At 42.0% G+C, this 17,576-nt stretch overlaps 1 pseudogene; it reads right to left on the minus strand.

Annotated features, from left to right (window-relative positions):
• Nucleotides 1-11,134: 11,134 nt before the first annotated feature.
• LOC112207679 (BCL2/adenovirus E1B 19 kDa protein-interacting protein 3-like) lies at nucleotides 11,135-16,419 on the minus strand (annotated as a pseudogene).
• Between the last annotated feature and the right edge of the window lie 1,157 nt (nucleotides 16,420-17,576).

Raw genomic sequence — 17,576 nt, forward strand, 5'->3', positions numbered from 1 at the left:
CCTGAGGAATCACCACACTGACTTCCACAATGGTTGAACTAGTTTACAGTCCCACCAACAGTGTAAAAGTGTTCTTATTTCTCCACATCCTCTCCAGCACCTGTTGTTTCCTGACTTTTTAATGATCACCTTTCTAACTGGTGTGAGATGGTATCTCATTGTGGTTTTGATTTGCATTTCTCTGATGGCCAGTGATGATGAGTATTTTTTCATGTGTTTTTTGGCTGCAAAAATGTCTTCTTTTGAGAAGTGTCTGTTCGTGTATTTCACCCACTTTTTGATGGGATTGTTTGTTTTTTTCTTGTAAATTTGTTTGAGTTCATTGTAGATTCTGGATATTAGCCCTTTGTCAGATGAGTAGGTTGCAAAAATTTTCTCCCATTTTGTAGGTTGCCTGTTCACTCTGATGGTAGTTTCTTTTGTTGTGCAGAAGCTCTTTAGTTTAATTAGATCCCATTTGTCAATTTTGGCTTTTGTTGCCATTGCTTTTGGTGTTTTAGACATGAAGTACTTTCCCACGCCTATGTCCTGAATGGTATTGCCTAGGTTTTCTTCTAGAGTTTTTATGGTTTTAAGTCTAACATGTAAGTATTTCATCCATCTTGAATTAATTTTTGTATAAGGTGTAAGGAAGGGATCCAGTTTCAGCTTTCTACGTATGGCTAGCCAGTTTTCCCAGCACCATTTATTAAATAGGGAATCTTTCTTCATTGCTTGTTTTTCTCAGGTTTGTCAAAGATCAGATAGTTGTAGTTATGTGGCATTATTTCTGAGGGCTCTGTTCGGTTCCATTGATCTATGTCTCCATTTTGGTACCAGTACCATGTTGTTTTGATTACTGTAGCCTTGTAGTATAGTTTGAAGTCAGGTAGCGTGATGCCTCCAGCTTTGTTCTTTTGGCTTAGGATTGACTTGGCGATGCAGGCTGTTTTTTGGTTCCATATGAACTTTAAAGTTGTTTTTTTCAATTCTGTGAAGAAAGTCATTGGTAGCTTGATGGGGATGGCACTGAATCTATAAATTACCTTGGGCAGTATGGCCATTTTCATGATATTGATTCTTCCAACCCATGAGCATGGAATGTTCTTCCATTTGTTTGTATCCTCTTTTATTTCATTGAGCAGTGGTTTGTTTTTCTCCATGAAGAGGTATTTCACATCCCTTGTAAGTTGGATTCCTAGGTATTTTACTCTCTTTGAAGCAATTGTGAATGGGAGTTCGCTCATGATTTGGCACTCTGTTTGTTGTTGGTGTATAAGAATGCTTGTGATGTTTGTAAATTGATTTTTTATCCTGAGACTGCTGAAGTTGCTCATCAGCTTAAGGAGATTTTGGGCTGAGACAATGGGGTTTTCTAGATACACAATGAAGTCATCTGCAAACAGGGACAATTTGACTTCCTCTTTTCCTAATTGAATACCCTTTGTTTCCTTCTCCTGCCTGATTGCCCTGGCCAGAACTTCCAACACTATGTTGAATAGGAGTGGTGAGAGAGGGCAACCCTGTCTTGTGCCAGTTTTCAAAGGGAATGCTTCCAGTTTTTGCCCATTCAGTATGATATTGGCTGTGGGTTTGTCATAGATAGCTCTTATTATTTTGAAATACGTCCCATCAATACCTAATTTATTGAGAGTTTTTAGCATGAAGGGTTTTTGAATTATGTCAAAGGCCTTTTCTGCATCTATTGAGATAATCATGTGGTTTTTGTCTTTGACTCTGTTTATATGCTGGATTACATTTATTGATTTGCGTATGTTGAACCAGTCTTGCATGCCAGTGATGAAGCCCACTTGATCATGGTGGATAAGCTTTTTGATGTGCTGCTGGATTCGGTTTGCCAGTATTTTATTGAGGATTTTTGCATCAATGTTCATGAAGGATATTGGTCTAAAATTCTCTTTTTTGGTTGTGTCTCTGCCCGGCTTTGGTATCAGGATGATGCTGGCCTCATAAAATGAGTTAGGGAGGACTCCCTCTTTTTCTATTGATTGGAATAGTTTCAGAAGGAATGGTACCAGTTCCTCCTTGTACCTCTGGTAGAATTCGGCTGTGAATCCATCTGGTCCTGGACTCTTTTTGTTGGTAAGCTATTGATTATTGCCACATTTTCAGATCCTGTTATTGGTCTATTCAGAGATTCAACTTCTTCCTGGTTTAGCCTTGGGACAGTGTATGTGTTGAGGAATTTATCCATTTCTTTTAGATTTTCTAGTTTATTTGCATAGAGGTGTTTGTAGTATTCTCTGATGGTAGATTGTATTTCTGTGGGATCAGTGCTGATAACCCCTTTATCATTTTTTATTGCGTCTATTTGATTCTTCTGTCTTATCTTCTTTATTAGTCTTGCTAGTGATCTCTCAATTTTGTTGATCTTTTCAAAAAACCAGCTCCTGTATTTCCTTCAGTTCTGCTCTGATTTTAGTTATTTCTTGCCTTCTGCTAGCTTTTGAATGTGTTTGCTCTTGCTTTTCTAGTTCCTTTAATTGTGATGTTAGGGTGTCAATTTTGGATCTCTCCTGCTTTCTCTTGTGGGCATTTAGTGCTATAAATTTCCCTCTAAACACTGCTTTGAGTGTGTCCCAGAGATTCTGGTATGTTGTGTCTTTGTTCTCGTTGGTTTCAAAGAACATCTTTATTTCTGCCTTCATTTCGTTATGTACCCAGTAGTCATTCCGGAGCAGGTTGTTCGTTTTCCATGTAGTTGAGCGGTCTTGAGTGAGTTTCTTAATCCTGGGTTCTAGTTTGATTGCACTGTGGTCTGAGAGACAGTTTGTTATGACTTCTTTTCTTTTACATTTGCTGAGTAGAGATTTACTTCCAAGTATGTGGTCAATTTTGGAATAGGTGTGTTGTGGTGCTGGGAAGAATGTATATTCTGTTGATTTGGGGTGGAGAGTTCTGTAGATGTCTATTAGATCCGCATAGTGCAGAGCTGAGTTCAATTCCTGTGTACCCTTGTTAACTTTCTGTTTCGTTTATCTGTCTAATGTTGACAGTGGGTTGTTAAAATCTCTCATTATTATTGTGTGGGAGTCTAAGTCTCTTTGTAGGTCACTCAGGACTTGCTTTATGAATCTGGGTGCTCCTATATTGGGTGCATATATATTTAGGATAGTTAGCTCTTCATGTTGAATTGGTCCCTTTACCATTATGTAGTGGCCTTCTTTGTCTCTTTTGATCTTTGTTGGTTTAAAGTGTGTTTTATCAGAGACTAGGATTGCAACCCCTGTCTTTTTCTGTTTTCCATTTGCTTGGTAGATCTTCTTCCATCCTTCTATTTTGAGTCTATGTGTGTCTCTGCACGTGAGATGGGTTCCTGAATACAGCACATTGATAAGTCATGACTCTTTATCCAATTTGACAGTCTGTGTCTTTTAATTGGAGCATTTAGTCCATTTATGCTTAAAGTTAATATTGTTATGTGTGAATTTGATCCTGTCATTATGATGCTAGCTGGTTATTTTGCTCGTTAGTTGATGCAGTTTCTTCCTAGTCTCGATGATCTTTACATTTTGGCATGATTTTGCAGAGGCTGATACCGGTTGTTCCTTTCCATGTTTAGTACTTCCTTCAGGAGCTCTTTTAGGGCAGGCCTGGTGGTGACAAAATCTCTCAGCATTTGCTTGTCTGTAAAGTATTTTATTTCTCCTTCACTTATGAAGCTTAGTTTGGCTGGATATGAAATTCTGGGCTGAAAATTCTTTTCTTTAAGAATGTTGAATATTGGCCCCCACTCTCTTCTGGCTTCTAGAGTTTCTGCCAAGAGATCCGCTGTTAGTCTGATGGTCTTCCCTTTGTGGGTAACCCGACCTTTCTCTCTGGCTGCCCTTAACATTTTCTCCTTCCTTTCAACTTTGGTGAATCTGACAATTATGTGTCCTGGAATCACTCTTCTCGAGGAGTATCTTTGTGGTGTTGTCTGTATTTCCTGAATCTGAATGTTGGCCTGCCTTGCTAGATTGGGGAAGTTCTCCTGGATAATATCCTGCAGAGTGTTTTCCAACTTGTTTCCATTCTCCCCATCACTTTCAGGTACACCCATCAGATGGAGATTTGGTCTTTTCACATAGTCCCATATTTCTTGGAGGTTTGTTCATTTCTTTTTATTATTTTTTCTCTAAACTTCCCTTCTCACTTCATTTCATTCATTTCTTCTTCCATCACTTATACCCTTTCTTCCAGTTGATTGCATTGGCTCCTGAGGCTTCCACATTCTTCATGTAGTTCTCGAGCCTTGGCTTTCAGCTCCATCAGCTCCTTTCAGTACTTCTCTTTATTGGTTATTCTAGATATACATTCGTCTAAATTTTTTTCAAAGTTTTTAACTTCTTTGCCTTTGGTTTGAATTTCCTCCTGTAGCTTGGAGCAGTTTGATCATCTGAAGCCTTCTTCTCTCAACTCGTCAAAGTCATTCTCCACCCAACTTTTTTCCATTGCTGGTGAGGAACTGTGTTCCTTTTTAGGAGGAGAAGTGCTCTACTTTTTAGAATTTCCAGGTTTTCTGCTCTGTTTTTCCCCCATCTTTGTGGTTGTATCTAGTTTTGGTCTTTGATGATGGTGATGTACATATGGGTTTTTGGTGTGGATGTCCTTTCTCTTTGTAAGTTTTCCTTCTAACAGACAGGACCCTCAGCTGCAGGTCTGTTGGAGTTTGCTAGACGTCCACTGCAGACCCTGTTTGCCTGGGTATCAGCAGCAGTGGCTGCAGAACAGCAGATTTTCATGAACCGCAAATGTTGCTGTCTGATCATTCCTCTGGAAGTTTTGTCTCAGAGGAGTACCCAGCCGTGTGAGGTGTCAGTCTGCCCGTACTGGGGGTTGCCTCCCAATTAGGCTGCTTGGGGGTCAGGGGTCAAGGACCCACTTGAGGAGGCAGTCTACCCATTCTCAGGTCTCCAGCTGTGTGCTGGGAGAACCACTGCTCTCTTCAAAACTGTCAGACAGGGACATTTAAGTCTACAGAGGTTACTGCTGTCTTTTTGTTTGTCTGTGCCCTGCCCCCAGAGGTGGAGCCTAAAGAGGCAGGCAGGCCTCCTTGAGCTGTGGTGGGCTCCACCCAGTTCGAGTTCCTGGCTGCTTTGTTTACCTATGCAAGCCTGGGCAATGGCAAGTGACCCTCTCCAAGCCTCGCTGCCACCTTGCAGTTTGATCTCAGACTGCTGTGCTAGCAATCAGCGAGACTCCATGGGCGTAGCACCCTCTGAGCCAGGTGTGGGATATAATCTCCTGGTGCACCGTTTGTTAGGACCATCGGAAAAGTGCAGTATTAGGGTGGGAGTGACCCGATTTTCCAGGTGCCATCTCTCACCCCTTTCTTTGACTAGGAAAGGGAACTCCCTGACCTCTTGTGCTTCCCGAGTGAGGCAATGCCTCACCCTGTTTCAGCTCACGCACTGTGCACTGCACCCACTGTCCTGCATCCTCTGTCTGGCACTCCCTAGTGAGATGAACCCGGTACCTGAGATGGAAATGCAGAAATCACCCGTCTTCTGCGTTGTTGATGCTTGGAGCTGTAGACCAGAGCTGTTCCTATTTGGTCATCTTGGCTACCCTTGGTAGTTTCTTTTCCCTCTGCTTCTGGTTCTGAGAGTTTGTCACTAACATAGGATTCCAGAACACTGCTGCAGGGTTCTAAGTGATTGTCCCTCACATGGGATTTGAAAACAGTCCTGCTGGGTTCAGAGTGTTATCCCTCACATATGATTCCAGAACACTGCTACGAGGTTCTGAATGTTATTCCCTCACAAAGGATTCCAGAATACTGCTGCTGGGTTCTGAGTGTTTGTCCCTCACATAGGATTCCAGAACACTGCTGCTGGGCTCTGAGTGTTTGTCCGTCACATAGGCTTCTAGAACACTGCTGCAGCTTTCTTAGTGTTTGTCTCTCACATAGGATTCCAGAACACTGCTATGAGGATCTGAATGTTTGTCCCTCACAAAGGTTTCCAGAATGCTGCTGCTGGGTTCTGAGTGTTTGTCCCTCACATAGGATTCCAGAACTCTGTTGCTGGGTTCTGTTTGTTTGTCCCTCACAAAGGAATCCAGAGCACTGCTGCAGGTTTCTGAGTGTTTGACCCTCACATAGGATTCCAGAACACTGCTGTGGCTTTCCGAGTGTTTGTCCCTCACATAGGATTCCAGAACAGTGCTGCTGGGTTCTAAGTGTTTGTCCCTCACATAGGATTCCAGAACAGTGCTGCTGCGTTCTGAGTGTTTGTCCCTCACATAGGATTCCAGAACACTGCTATGATTGTCTGAATGTTTGTCCCTCACAAATTATTCCAGAGTACTGCTGCTGGGTTCTGAGTGTTTGTCCCTCACATAGGATTCCAGAACAGTGCTGCTGGGTTCTGAGCATTTGTCCCTCACATAGGATTCCAGAACACTGATACTAAGGTCTGAATGTTTGTCCCTCAGATAAGATTACAGAACACAGCTATGAGGGTCTGAATGATTGTCCCTCACATAGGATTCCAGAACACAGTGGCTGGGTTCTGAGTGTTTGTCCCTCATATAGAATTTCAGAACACTGCTACAAATTTCTGAATGTTTGTTGCTCACAGAGGATTCCAGAACACTGCGGCTGGGTTGTGTTTGTCCCCCACATAGGATTCCAGAATACTGCTGCTGGGTTCTGAGTGTTTGTCCCTCACGTAGGATTCCAGAACACTGCTACGAGGGTCTGAATATTTTTGCCTCTCAAAGGATTCCAGAACACTGCTGCTCAGTTGTGTTTGTTTGTCCCTCACAAGGGACTCCAGTGCACTGCTGCAGGTTTCTGAGTGTTTTTCCCTCACATAGGATTCCAGAACACTTCTACGAGGGTCTGAATGTTTGTATCTCACAGTGGAATCTACAAAACTGCTGCAGGGTTCTGAGTGTTTCTCACTCATATAGGATTACAGAACACTGCTGCTGGGTTCTGAGAGTTTATCCCTCACATGGGATTCCAGAACACAGCTGCTGGCTTCTGAGTGTTTGTCCCTCACATAGGATTGCAGAACACTGCTACGAGGGTCGGAATGCTTGTCCATCACAAAGGACTCCGGAATATTGCTGCTGGGTTCTGAGTGTTTGTCCGTCACATAGGATTCCAGAACACTGCTTCAAGAGTCTGAATGTTTTTCCCTCTCAAAGGATTCTAGAACACTGCTGCTGGGTTCTAAGTGTTTGTCCCTCACATAGGATTCCAGAACACTGCTGTGAGGTTCTGAAACTTTGTCCGTCACAAAGGATTCCAGAACACAGCTGCTGTGTTCTGAGTGTTTGTCCCTCACATAGGATTCCAGAACACTGCTGTGAGGTTCTGAAACTTTGTCCGTCACAAAGGATTCCAGAACACAGCTGCTGTGTTCTGAGTGTTTGTCCCTCACATAGGATTCCAGAACTCTGCTGCTGGGTTCTGAGTGTTTGTCCCACACATAGCATTCCAGAACAATCCTGCTGGGTTCTGAGTGTTTTTCCCTCACATAGGGTTCCAGAGCACTGCTGCTGAGTTCTGAGTGTTTGTCCCATATATAGAATTCCAGAACAATGCTACGATGGTCTGAATGTTTTTCCCTCACAAAGGATTCCAGAACACTGCTACGATGGTCTGAATGTTTGTCCATCACAAAGGATTCATAACACTGCTATGGGTTCTGACTGTCCCTCACAATGCATTCCAGAAAACTGCTTTGAGAATCTCAATGTTTGTCCCTCACAAAGTATTCCAGAGCACTGCTGCAGGGTTCTGTGTGTTTGTCCCTCACATGGGATTCGAAAACACTCCTGTTGGGTTCAGAGTGTTTTCCCTCACATAAAATTCCAGAACACTGCTACAAGCTTCTGAATATTTGTCCCTCACAAAGGATTCCAGAACACTGCTGCTGGGTTCTTAGTGTTTGACCCTCACATAGGATTCCAGAGCACTGCTACTCGGTTCTGAGTGTTTGTCCCTCACATAGCATTCCAGAACACAGGTACGAAGTTCTGAATGTTTGTCGCTCAAATAGGATTCCAGAACAATGCTGCTGGGTTCTGAATGTTTGACACTGACACGGGATTCCAGAACACTGCTGCTGGGTTCTGAGTGTTTCTCCCTCACATAGGATTCCAGGAAACTGCTTCTGGGTTCTGAGTGTTTGTCCCTCACATAGGATTCCAGAACACTGCTTCGAGGGTCTGAATGTTTTTCCCTCACAAAGGACTCCAGAACACTTTTGCTGGGTTCTGAGTGTTTGCCCCTCATATAGGATTCCAGAGCAATGCTACGAGTATCTGAATGTTTTTCCCTCACATAGGATTCCAGAACATTGCTAAGAGTGTCTGAATGTTTTTCCCTCACAGAGTATTCCAGAACACTGCTGCTGGATCTGAGTGTTTGTCCCTCACATAGGATTCCAGAACACTGCTGCTGTTTCTGAGTGTTTGTCCCTCACCTTGGATTCCAGAAAACGGCTACGACGGTCTGAATTTTTGTCCATCACAAAGGATTTTAGAAGACTGTTGCTGGATCTGAGTGTTTGTCCCTCACACAGGATTCCAGAACACTGCTTCGATGGTCTGAATGTTTGTCCCTCACAAAGGATTCTAGAACACTGCTGCTGGTTTCTTAGTGTTTGTCACTCACATAGGATTCCAGAACACTGCTGCTGGGTTCTGAGTGTTTGTCCCTCACATGGGATTCCAGTACCTAACTGCTAGGTTCAAAGTGTTTGTCCCGCACATACGATTCCAGAACACTGCTACGAGGTTCTGAATGTTTGTCCCTCACAAAGGATTCCAGAACACTGCTTCTGAGTTCTGAGTGTTTGTCTGTCAAATAGGATTCCAGTACATGGCTGCTGGGCTCTGTTTGTTTGTCCATCACAAAGGATTCCAGAACACTGCTTCTGAGTTCTGAGTGTTTGTCTGTCAAATAGGATTCCAGTACACGGCTGCTGGGCTCTGTTTGTTTGTCCATCACAAAGGATTCCAGAACACTGCTATAGGTTTCTGAGTGTTTGTCCCTCACATAGGATTCCAGAACAATTCTACGAGACTCCGAATGTTTGTCCTTCAGATAGGATTTCAGAACACAGTGGCTGGGTTCTGAGTGTTTGTCCCTCACATAGGGTATCGGAACACTGCTGCTGGGATCTGAGTGTTTGTCTTTCACAGAGGATTCCAGAACACTGCTGCTTTGTTCTGAGTGTTTGTCCCTCACATAGAATTCTAGAACACTGCCACTCGGTACTGAGGGTTTGTCCCTTACATAGAATTCTAGAACACTGCAGCTCATTTCTGAGTGTTTGTCCCTCACTTAGGATTCCAGAACAATGCTACGATTGTCTGAATGTTTGTTCCTTACCAAGTATTCCACAACACTGCTGCTGGGTTCTGAGTGTTTGGCACTCACATTGGTTTCCAGAACACTGCTACGAGGGTCTGAATGTCCCACACATAGGATTCCAGAACACTGCTAAGAGGGTCTGAATGTTTTTCCCTCAGAAAGGATTCCAGAACCCTGCTACTGGATTCTGTTTGTTTTTCCCTTACAAAGGATTTCAGAGCACTGCTCCTGGTTGCTGAGTGTTTGTCCCTCACATAGGATTCCAGAACACTTCTGCAAGTGTCTGAATGTTTGTCCCTCAGAGAGGATTCCAGAAGACAGTGGATGGGTTCTGGGTATTTGTCCATCACATAGGATTCCAGAACACTGCTGCTGGGTTCTGAGTGTTTGTCCCTCACATAAGGTTTCAGAACACTGCTGCTGTGTTCTGAGTGTTTGTCCCTCACAGAGGATTCCAGAACACTGCTCCTGGGTTCTGAGTTTTTGTCCCTCATATAGGATTCTGGAACACTGCTACGAGGGTCTGAATGCTTATCCCTTACAAAGGACTACAGAACAGTTCTGGAATCCTATGTGAGGGACAAACACTCAGAACCCAGCAGTGTTCTGGAATCCTATGTGAGGTCAATGTGGGGGGATGGGGGAGGGATAGCATTAGGAGATATACCTAATGCTAAATGACAAATTAATGGGTGCAGCACACCAACATGGCACATGTATACATATGTAACAAACCTGCACATTTTGCACATGTACGCTAAAACTTAAAGTATAATAATAAATTAAAAAAATAAAATAAAAAAATAAAAAAAGAATTAACATAGTTTTATGTAGTCTTCAGTAGACAACATTCATCCATGTAAATTAAAAAATATTTTCTACAATCATGTGAATATAAGGCCACATTATTTACTATGAATAAATCCCTTAAATAGTAATTTGAATATCGTTATTTATTCTTTTGAAATATAAAGTATTATAACTGAGTTAAGGTTACAGATAATTTAAAAAATGTATGTCATTACTAGTATATTAATATTATTTATACTTAGATATTTATATCTAATATCCAAAGAAAATTTACTATCTAATTGTTACAGTAGATATTAATCTGACATGCTTATTAATTCATCCCATAGATATAATAATATGTCAGCTGGGCATGGTGGCTCACACCTATAATCACAGCACTTTGGGAGGCCAAGGCAGGTGGATCACCTGAGGTCAGGAGTTTGAGACCACCCTGACCAACATGGAGAAACCCCGTCTCTACTAAAAAAAAATACACAATTAGCAGGGGATGGTGGTGCATGCTTGTAATCCTAGCTAATCGGGAGACTGAAGCAGGAGAATCACTTGAACCCGGGAGGTGGAGGCTGCAGTGAGCTGAGATTGCACTATTGCACTCCAGCCTGGGCAACAAGATCAAAACTCTGTCTCAAAAAACAAAACAACAAAAAAAGATAGAGTAGTAGGTTAGCAAAATTTTATATTCTATCTTTTTGTTGTTGTTGTTTTTGAGATGGAGTCTGGCTCTGTCACCCAGGCTAGAGTGCAGTGGCGTGATCTCAGCTCACTGCAACCTCTACCTCCTGGGTTCAAGCGATTGTCTTGTCTCAACCCTTAAGTAGCTGGGATTACAGTTGTCTGCCACCACGCCTGGCTAGTTTTTGTATTTTAGTAGAGACGGGGTTTCACCCTGTTGGCCAGGCTGGTCTTCAACTCTCGACCTAGGTGATCCACCTGCCTCAGCCTCCCAAAGTGCTGGGATTACAGGTGTGAGCCACCACATCCTGCCTTACAGTCTATTCTTATGTTTTACTAAATTAGGAATGCCACTCTTACAGAACAAATCAATGCAAGTGATGTGACTACCCAAAAATCATGAATCATAATAGTCTTCAGTTAGATATGTTGCAATCTCAGATATAGTTCTACTATGTAAACAGAGTCAAATTCCAATTCTTTATCAAAAAGTGCTGGCGAAGGTTGCCTGATGTGTTCCAGTGTAGATCCTCAATCCAATGGCCAGCAGATGAGAGAGCAGCAGATATGGAAGAAAAATCTTAAGAAATTCTGCTGAGAATATGCCCCCTTTCATCATAACACTGTGTTTCTTGTGTTGAGAGCGGCTGTGCATTTTGGGTGTTTAGAGAGAAACTGTCTCAGGGGAGTGAGTATTTTCTGGTCGACTTGGCTAATATTATATGTAATCTGAATTTTTCTTTCAGATGCTTTTAACCTCTTAATACAATTTTATTCAGACTGAGGGCTGTTTTTCTCTTCAATGCTTTCGGTGTCTGTCTTCAGAAGGGACACCCAAAAGTGTCTCATGGTGTTTCTGAGTGAGTTGGGCTGTCACAATGAGAACTCTTTCGCACTCTATCCAGACCCATGCTGGGAATCCAGCAGTATTTTTTTGTCACCATTATAAATAGAAATGTAGCTGAAACATTGCTCCCATTTCCATTATTGAAAAAGTGCAATCCTACCCAGGAGTCCTGCAGGTTCTCCTCCTGCAGTTCAGGGACCCTGCTCCATAATGTGACACTGGAGTGCAGCTGTGGTGGTTGGAGTCCATGTGGAATGTGGGCTGCCAGCTGTGTGCTGTGAGCTGTGCCTCAATGGTAGATGGAAGGGGGAGAGATGGGACACAGGCCACCAGGACAGGGCAAGCAGGATTGCTGCAGCCCATGGCCTAGGGAGTAGGGACCCTTTGCTTTGAAATGTAAATAGCCAAAAGAATAGTATCCTATCTCACAGTGTCTGTAAAAGAACCAGAGCCTACTTTCAGCAGGCACCTGGCTGTAAGTTGCAAAACTACCTCCTATCGTGAAGATGTCAGAAGTTTATTTTTCCTTTCAATATAACTAATTAACATACACAGATGGCCTCCCCAATTACCAGGTGAACTTAGGATAAACTGTGTATGACAAATGATGCTGTGAAATCTTCCACTTGAGGACTAATTATGGAGACCTTTCTGTCTTTGCAATCTCTTGAGCAGATTGTCTGTGATTCATGTCACATCACATTCTGGTTTTATTGTGCAATAAAACACTTTTCTTTCTGTTCTGTTATTGTGGGGTTTTTCTAGGATTGGAGATAATTTTCCTTTTAATTATATTTCTCAAACACTGTTCACAATTACCAGACATTGTATATATGTATAAATTGCCCACCAAGCTTCACTTTAGAGAAGGCTTTCCCCCTCAGGCTTCCAGTCAACCCAGTCAGTTGTGCTTCAAAGTGCACACTGCCCCCAGAGTATGCAGGCAGACTTGTGTCTCTGCCTGTTTCACATCTATAGTCCCCTACAACCACTCATAGAGAGGTTAAGCCTTTCTACAAGTGGTTGACAAAATTCACAGGACAGTAATCAACCATTTCACCTCTTTCAGTGACCATAGTGTCTTGAGACCTGAAACTGAGTTGGAGACTATTAGGCCCAGAAGAACAATTAGGGTGACATGTGTGCATTGAGTAAACATGAGTATCTCAAAGTTCCTCTTTCTCCTCCTCCCAAAATTCCCATGAATGTGCAGTTAACACCTGACATTTCTCCATCCATCCAGGACCTAAATCTACAGTACCAAATTCTGAATCTCGGTCTTGAGATTAGAGGAAAAAGAATAACTTTGATCTGAGGAGTGCAAGTCCTTTTAGTTTTATCAGGCCTGGAGGGACATAAAAATGAGAACATAATTATGTTCTACTGCCTCCTTTGAGCTACGTGTTTACCTCTTGAAACTGTTTGCTATTCCTACAAGTAGATATAAATTAACCTAATAATGCCACACTAGATGTTATAAGCAATACCTCACAGCTTAAAAATATATAGCCAATTAGTCATCAATGTTATTTCTGTAGATCAAGAAGAATTTCTGACAAACAACTTTGTTTCAGTCCACTCCCTGTCCCTCTCTTTTGCTTTTGTAAATCCACTTGTAACTGCTGCTAATTAAAGTGTACATTCAAGGCAATTTGAATCTATGCTCCCAGATTTCAATCCTCAGGCTTGGCCCAAATAAACTCTCTACTTAAATGAGTGTTGCCTTAGCCTTTTCTTTTTAGGCTGACATATCATGTGCTAGAGCAGACTTTGTGATGGAAATTTTTTTTTTTTTTACTCTCCTTGCTGTAACACCAAAGAATGAAGAGTCAGGTTGATCTTACCTGTAATCTGTACATAAGAGCTGAGCTCTCCCTGGGATTCACAGGAGAGAGCCAGATTTTGGATTGACAATGTACAGAAAACCCATAGGAGACATTTTCTGATCTGTGAGATGTCAGCATAGAAATCTTAAAGCCCTTCTTTCAGAGTGTATCCCTTTGAGCTTTCCAGATCTTTTCCAGTGACCTGCTATGGTTATGTGAGAGGCTGCTGGTGTAAATAGAATCTGGTTGCACAATCTGTAAGTGTAAACATGCATGTCAGCAGGGAGAGATCAAAGCCACAAAATACCCAGAGCAATGACATAAGTTTACCTATTTGTAAAATGTGATACTGGAGTAGAGTATTCTTGTCCTTTCTCTTACCTAAGACCTAGCTAATCAGAACAGGTGATATCACATGTAGATCCAGGTTCTGGAGCTCTACCAGGGCAGTTCCATTTTCTATTTAGAATCAGCTTGAGTCTTTCCTACCTGGATCAACATATGGTCATCAGTCTATGGTCACTAGGAATCCTCTCACAATCACCTGGGAATCTTTAAGACATTTCAGGATGTCCTGTACAGACTTGGATCAGACTGGCAGGAGTGCCTAATTCTGCTTCCATGTTAGAGGAAGGGAAATGAGTCATTCAGTGTCTGTTCCTTCTTTTGTAGAAAGAATCTCCTTGGTTGGTACTTGGATGAGAGTTTCTCCAGTTTCCTTGGCAAAAAATTCAGGAGTTCTGGAGACTTGGACTGATAAACAAATTGTCTCCATTTCATATGGCCTTTAGAAAAATAGATGAAGCAGTCAGGGTCCCTGTCATTCAAAAACTTTCAGTCTAGAGCAACTGGATAAATTGTTTAATTAAGCATCGTATAGTCAATACAATAAAGTGGGAGTGTTAAGGGGACTTGGACGATGACTCTGATGTTGTTGTGACTTCTGATGTCACCACCTGAAGAGCTATTCTCAAACAGGAGAGTTATTTGTATTTCTACTGCTTTTACCTTGCTAAGAATACATATTTTCTAATAAAATTATCCTAGAAAGCCCTAAAAGTTTTGGTTAAATTGCTTGTTATTATATGTTATAAAATAGATTAGTGGCTAAATGGATTAAAATTATACAAACTCTTAAGTTTCTCTTGGACAGGCTTAGGAAAGACAGAACAAGAAGTACTCCAGCAGCATAGAGATCATAATTCAACATTGGACCGTTTCTCCACCCCAGCTCTGTCCAGATTCACCCTTTTCTGAGGCTCATTCAGGTCTGGTCCCACCCTGGAGTTTCTCCTCACAGAACTCATAAGAGGAGACCAGAGATTTGGGAGGTGGCTCCTGCTGCCTCTCCAGAGCTTATGCTCACAATATTCTGAAACCCAAAAGCAGATAAATTAGAGCAATAAACTATATATTTTGAGGTCTTAACTTCTTTCTAATTAAAACCAGTGCTTGTAGAGACATTCCATCCCAGTAGTTACTCCACAAGTCACAAGAAAGTAAAAGAAACACAATAAAAAATCCCTTTAAACTACACTTAACCCTTTCCTTTCTGTATCCCTCCCATCTGTCTATATTTATCACTTATGCTATACATTTTTTAAAAAATCAGTGAGAGGCCGGGCTCTGTGGCTCATGCCTGTAATACTAGCATTTTGGGAGGCCAAGGTGTGCAGATCACTTGAGGTTGGGAGTTCGAGACCAGCGTGACCAACATGGAGAAACCCCATCTCTACTAAAAATACAAACTTAGCTCAGTGTCGTGGTGCATGCCTGTAATCCCAACTACTCGGGAGGCTGAGGCAGGAGAATCCTTTGAACCCAGGAGGCGGATGTTGTGGTGAGCTGAGATCATGCCATTGCACTTCCAGCCTGGGCAACAAGAGTGAAACTCCGTCCCGAAAAAAAAAAAAAATCAATAAGAGATAAACAGGGAAGAAAACAATGCTGGCCCCTTCATCTAAATTCTGAGAATTATTGAACACTTAGTACCCAACTCTCAAGTTGTTATGAAGATTAAATCACATAATGTGATGTTCCCGGCACAGTGCTCTGTAACATACTCCGGAGCACATAGTACCTGCTTAATAAGCATTGCATAAGTATATGTGTACATGTTGTTTTTCAGTGCAGACTTACTCAGACGTTGTTGCCTTCTCCTGTCTCTGAAGTTAAAGAGCTAGCAAAGAATGTGGTTTTTCAGGATAGAGATTGATTTTTTATTTGATCAGAAGTATTTGTGTTGTGATGAGTGATGAGTGTAAGATTTTGTTCCATGCCTGCTTTCTCTAGCTAAATGCTACTAATGATGGGTCTGGGGAAGCTACATCAGCATTGACAGGAGATGTGTTTAAAATGCACTTTCATGGATGCTTTTAAAACCTGCAGAATCACATTACATAGGGTAGGGCCAGGGTTACCAAATGATTTATATGCACATTGAAGTTTGAGAGGCAATGTTTAGCTAAGTGGTTCTTGGCCCAGGCTTCTAATTAAGATTCCATGGCCAGGTTGCAGAAATCTTTTCACTTGTGCCCTTCCCGCAGGTTCTGTATATTGTTGTGGGTGGAAGCATCCTTGTTGATATAATTAAGTGCCTCATGTGACTCCAGGTTGAGGCCAGGGTCAAACATGAGGAATTCAAAATACATTCATGAGAGTTGAGTTGAAACTTTATTCCAAAGGGAGGTCACAGGGCCTGCTATGGTTGGATTTGGTAGGGACAAGTTAGTGTGGCCCATATCCCCATTGCTGTAGCAGAAATTGTGGCATCTGTGGCAGGAAAAGAGAAAGATAAATTTTGATCTTTGTGGAGGAGCTCACTGTCCTTGAATCTCACCTGTTATAAAGAACATAAATGGGTGGACATTTTCTGCATGCCTGGATCTTTCTACCTGTGTTTGTGGTGGTAGCAGGTGAAGAGATTGTGCTGATTCCTTTAAAGGCATATTCCCAAGATGCAGGTGTGACTTGTCCAGAGAATATCACCTGAGAATAAATCCTAGAGAAGGACGATGAAGAGAAAAATGGCTTTTTCTCAGGTGACTGTGTCTCAGACCGGGAGCAGTGTTCACTCTGCCTCCTGGAATGCCATATGTTTAGAACTTACAAACCTGTACTTCTTGACTTTATGCTGTTTCTCCCTATAAGTTTGTTTAAACACTTTTTCTTCTCATGATAGTCAAACAACTCTGAAAAAATATTATTTTCTATACACTAGAGCCTTCTTGACATTCTCTTCATCTTGGCTTCTTCTCTGCCATGCAGAATTCTCATCATTAATTTATGACTCATAATATTAAAAATATTCCCTTTGGCTGGGCGCGGTGGCTCATGCCTATTATCCCAGCATTTTGAGAGGCCGATGTGTGTGGATGACCTGAGGTCAGGAGTTCGAGACCAGCCTGGCCAACATGGTGAAACCCTGTCACTACTAAAAATACAAAAAATAGCTGGGCATGGTGGCGGGTGCCTGTAATCCCAGCTACTTCGGAGGCTGAGGCAAGAGAATCACTTGAACCCAGGAGGTGGAGGTTCTGGAGGTTGCAGTGAGCCTACATCGTGCCACTGCACTCCAGCCTGGGCAACAGAGAGAGACTCCATCTCCAAAGGAAAAAAAAAAAGAAAAATACCCTTTGTTGCTGGTGCTGGTGCACATGGAAAGGTATGGATACCCAAGATTCCTACTGGGGAAGAGGTGGGGTTCTTAGATATTCATGAAAAATGGGAATATGTAATGTTGAAGTTCTGTCTGTGTGCTCCATCAACTCGATGCGGAACAGGATTAAAATATGCACATTTGAACAGGATGGCATTTATTACCCAGAATAATTCAGAAAGTTTTGAAAAAAATAATTAGAAGATAGTCGCTTTCTAGAATGCTAAAGAAAGTCTGCGTAAATACTTTAATAGAGATTACACAACATGAGCGATTACTGTCGTTTGCATTTTGCATAAAACTTGTTTCTTTATGATTAGATTTGAATTATAATTTGCTTCTTTGGCGGGGGCCAGTATCCCAGCAGTGATATTGTGTCCTTCTGTGAGCATCAGCGCATGATGAAAATTTGTTCTGTTATAATTGGTGTTAATTTGATTCGCTTAG

This window comes from Pan troglodytes, chromosome 11, assembly GCF_028858775.2.
Source record: "Pan troglodytes isolate AG18354 chromosome 11, NHGRI_mPanTro3-v2.0_pri, whole genome shotgun sequence".
Classification (NCBI taxonomy): domain Eukaryota; kingdom Metazoa; phylum Chordata; class Mammalia; order Primates; family Hominidae; genus Pan; species Pan troglodytes.